This window comes from Archocentrus centrarchus, chromosome 13, assembly GCF_007364275.1.
Source record: "Archocentrus centrarchus isolate MPI-CPG fArcCen1 chromosome 13, fArcCen1, whole genome shotgun sequence".
In the NCBI taxonomy this organism is placed as follows: domain Eukaryota; kingdom Metazoa; phylum Chordata; class Actinopteri; order Cichliformes; family Cichlidae; genus Archocentrus; species Archocentrus centrarchus.
Genome location: NC_044358.1, coordinates 1,180,306 through 1,185,106, shown reverse-complemented (window position 1 = coordinate 1,185,106; position 4,801 = coordinate 1,180,306).

The following is a 4,801-nucleotide window of genomic DNA, read 5'->3' as shown; positions in this document are numbered from 1 at the left end:
AAACAGGAAGTATCCTAACATGGTACAAACGGGCAAGACACGAGGAGACAGGCACAAGAGGACCAGAACACAGGGAAATCTGAAAAACCACCAAATGACAACAACTATAACCAAAAACAATACCACAAAAAGAACACAACACTGGGCCAGGACCATGACAGAAACAGAACATCCATTCCTCTGCTTATCCAATTCAGGGTCACAAGGGACCTGAAGCCTATCCCAGGTCAAGAGACAGGGTGTCATGTGTTGGCTGTGTGGCAGACAGTAGGACCCAAATGCAGGACGCAGAGGCAAACAAACTTAACTCAAGAAAAAGCTTTCATGTTGAGTCACAAAGTTCACAAAGTTCCAAAACAAACTACAAAATCTCAACTTCAAGGCAAGACTAAAGAAACAACACAAGACCAAGGAGCAACAGAATCTAAAAATAAGAGTTCAGGGGTTCGCCGAGGCCAATGGGCCAGATACTGTAGGGGAGAACAACCAGTCCACAAGGCCACGCAGGCCATGAGGGCTGTTCGGGGTGCTGGCCAGATGGCCTGCAGCAAAGACGAAGCAGCTCAAGAGGTCGACTGCATGGTCAACGGCAAAGGTGAAGCAGTTCAGAAGGCCAGCCAGGCAACCGGTGACCAGGGCAAAGCAGGTTGTGAGGCCGTCCAGATGACCAGCAGCAGAGATGGAGAAATCCAACCAGCAGCAAATACTAAACAATTCAGGAAGCCAATCCCAGCAGCAGCAGGTCACTGGAGGGATCTTGGAGATAACATGGAGGAAGAGGCCTGTGATAGAGAAAACAAAGGTTAGTCCCTGGAAAGTATTCCAAAGAGTCTGCTGAGAATTTCCAGTGAGAAGAGAGATTTAATCAGCTAGGTTTACTTGGCAGGTTGTTGGCAGGTCTTTGCCCGAGGAGGGCTTTTACTAACAAGAGATTTGACTTGATGGAGAGAGAGCAGTAGTGATGAGAGTGTGAAACCGAAGCTTTGATACATGCTTCGAACCCTGGGCTTACAACTCCAGAGAACCACTGCTTCGAAGCTTGCTTCAGGAGAGAAAAAAATCACGTGACATATGACATCCGAAGCAGGAACTACCACAAAAGCGGTAGTTACACAAGCACAACTGGTTAATGCCATGTTTTCCCAGCACCCTGCTCAGCAACACAACACGCACATATGCATCCATCTTTATTTGTAAATAGAACCTGATATCATGATATTTGGTCATAACGTGTGTGCCTCAAACAATCCAAAGATGCTTCAGATCATTGAGGTGTGTGAGCGTGTGCGTACAGGTGTGTAATTGAAAGCATTGCACTTTTCCAGGAGAGGGCGTTGTAATTGAAGCTTCGAGTAATGAACCTATTTACGAACATTTGGCTCAAGTGGTTCAGTGCTTCACAAAAGCTTCATTTTCTCATCACTAGAGAGCAGGCAGGCAAGAGGTAATGGTGTGTATTTGATTTAGCGCCAATGCTAGCGGCCAGATCTGTGAGAATAGGTTAGTCCAAGGAATCCACTGGACAGCTGATGGAAGAGTTCTGGAAGGCCAGGGAAAAAGAAATGCAAGTACGCAAGGAGTAATTTCATGAAAGCGTAACTGGGTAGGGCTGTTTACCACACAAGAGACACAGATAATCTGGCAAAGACTAGGTGCAGGAGCCTGTTCTTTTAAACTGTGGCTGATGAGAAACAGGTGGTCCTGGCTGAAGAGCAGAAAACTCCGCTCTCCACCTCTTAGAGGTGGAGAGCGGAGTTCACCTCATCCTGGACAGAATGAAAATAAACAAATCAGTGGTGTCATGTGACATGAAGATGTGAGCCACTATACTATGGAGCCACAGCTTTGTCATTAAAATGTAAGGTTTAAATGATCACTACTCAATCAATTTATGATTTTTAATTAACATTTTACACAGGGTACCAACAGTAACATACTGTATCTATCTCTATATACAGTGTGTCCCTCAGTCACAAATCTGGCACCTGGTCCTGAGTTAAAATTAGTTAATGCAAGGAATTCTTTTGAGTCAGCCAACATCTCTTCAGTCTCTGACCTGGTCTTTGGTTATCCTTTTATTTGGGTATAAAAATTAGAAAATGAGAAAAAATGTCATAAATAAAACCTCCTTTGTAATTCTCTTTTCTTCAAAGTGTCATGGAGAGCTGTGTGGCAGGTGAAGTTAAACTCAGAACACACGACTCACAGAGCAGAACTGAACTTAAATGATGTTTATTTAGGACATGGCAGGAAATAATAATAAAACTGGGGCTGGAAAGGTGCCCCAGAGGAGACAAAAGCAATGGGAACCTGGAATGCAATATAAATTTATCAGAATTGAGAAACTAGTAACAAACTGAGAATCCAAATAATAAGCAAACATAGAAACACAATGAGTACAGAAACTTAAAGAACAAAGACCAAAACACTGGGTATACGGCCCAGGACCATAAGACTAAAGGCTTTAAATACTTCCCAAGATCTGAGCAAACAGAGCTAAATAAAGAGAGAGAGAGAGTGGGCAGGCAGGTGGAGAGCAGGTAAGTCCCCTTGCAGGAAACCTAGCAGGCATGCCAGAATTGAGAGAAGCAGCTGATGGTGATTATAGACCTCAGGTTTCTGGGAAACACTTGGTGCTGGCAACCGATGAAGAGCAGAGAAAATGGGTTACACATGGACAAGTGCAGGAGAGTGCAGAAAACCAAGAAAGCCTAACTGTTACCATATCCCTGGCCCATCAGTCTAGCGATAACCAGCACTTGATTACACCATGAATGCTGGAAAGACATCACAAGCAGCAAGACTCAAGAAACATTGAAATGTTGGGTGGATATTCATAGTACCAGGAAGTTTCAAATGTACATTAATATGGCTATAAGTTTTTGGCAGCCACTTTTCAAAGGAACATCTTTTGTGGACAACCAAACCTTTTGACTGTAACGCCATCTGGTCAGCAGTTCATGGAAAGGCTTCTTTAGTTTGCCTCCGAACATGTCTGCACTGGCACTGCCACTTCACCTTCTATAGAGGGTAAAAAGAAAGGCTGATAACCTAAAGAAGTCTCAAATAGTGAGAGACCAGTAGCCGAGGAGGTTAGGGTGCTGTGAGGGAGATGTCTCTAGGTATGCCATGTAAGCAAAAAACATGTTGAACACATGCTGATGGGTGTTTCTTGAGGCAGTAGAAAGTTTAGGTAGTGCTATCAAATGCTTTACAAATGTCAAGATAACTGTGTTGCCTTCAAAGGCAAGAAACCATAAGTTACCATGGGTGGCTTGGAGTAGGCAAGGGTTGAAATAGAATGGAAATGGGCTAGGACATAGTCTTATTGCTAGCATAGATGGAACCGGATTGTACATACTCCTGAGTGTCATTCTCTAATGTGGACCACCAAAATGACCGCTTGATGGTGCAACTTGCCACAGAGTGGCAGGCAGATTTGACGGTGTGACCCCAATAGATTACAGTGAACATGTGAAAGATGGCACATAGATCTTGTTAGGGTGGCTGGAACCAGAGTCTGGCTCAGATAACTGGGCCTATTTAACCATATTTTCAATTTTCCAAGTGATGGCACTTACAACATGAAACAAGATTGTTTCAGTAGGGGATGAACTGGATTTCAAGGAGAACTGATGGGACAAAGTGTCTGGTTTGATGTTTCATGAGCCTGGATGGTAGATAATAATGAAGTTAAACCAACTAAAAAGTAATGACCATGTAGCCTGTCTGGAAGTTAACCATTTAGCATTCTGTAGATAAGACATGTTTTTATAGTCAGTTCAAACCAGATAAGGCTGCTCAACCCCCTCCAACCAGTGCCTCCATTCTTTGAGGGCTACCTTCTTTGCTAGGATATAGGAGGTTCCCAACATTGCAGTACCTTTCATGAACAATGACAGGAAAAAAAGGCACAAGGATGGAGTTTACCTTTGGGGTTGAGAAAGAGTGACCCCCCCCACACATCTCTGAGTCCAAAGCATTCACTCAACTATGAACTGTTTGTGTGGGCTGGATCTGACAGAACCAAGGCAGTTGAAGAGCTGAATAACATTTTCAATTCCTGAAAAGTGTTCTCAGCCTTAGAAACCCATTTATACTCCCATGGGAGTAGAGGTAAACTAAGTTAATGGTGCAGCAACTTGACTATATTTTTGATAAACCATTTGTGAAAGCTGACAAAAACCCAGAAACCTCTGCTTGGTGCTAGTCAAGGGTTTTAAGGAAGGAATTGTCGTCTCTTAAGTGGTGTGTATATGCATAAAGACTTTGTCAAAGTCTTTATGCATATACAAAGTTTATTACAAAAAAGACAATATCAAAACAGGCACTTCTTCTTGATACCTGGGAGAGGGTATTGCCAATCGCCCTAGCTCCCTGAACAAAGAAAGAACAAAGGTTTTATAGGGGTGGTCAAACCCCCCAAACCCCTAACTTTCCATATATGGTTATGAAAACAACTTCATCCTATATCTGAACATATGGTCATCCCTTATATGGTAGGCCAGAGACCTAAAAGAGGCCCTTCTGCATTCTTTCTGGCCTGAGGCCAAACCTTAAAGCTCAGGTTACTTCTTTTTACACAATCAATAAGGCTTAAAAGAAAGAGACCATATATGCATATATAGTTTAGCAGAGCAGTACAGACACCACAGAATCCTATAGAAAAGCAGAAAATCATTTAAAAAGACAAACACAAGGATGTTAAGGAAGTCCATCAGGATGTCATTGACTAGGGCCTGGAAGACTATGGGGACACTGGTTAAGTGAAACAGCATAACCAAATACTCAAAATGACCCA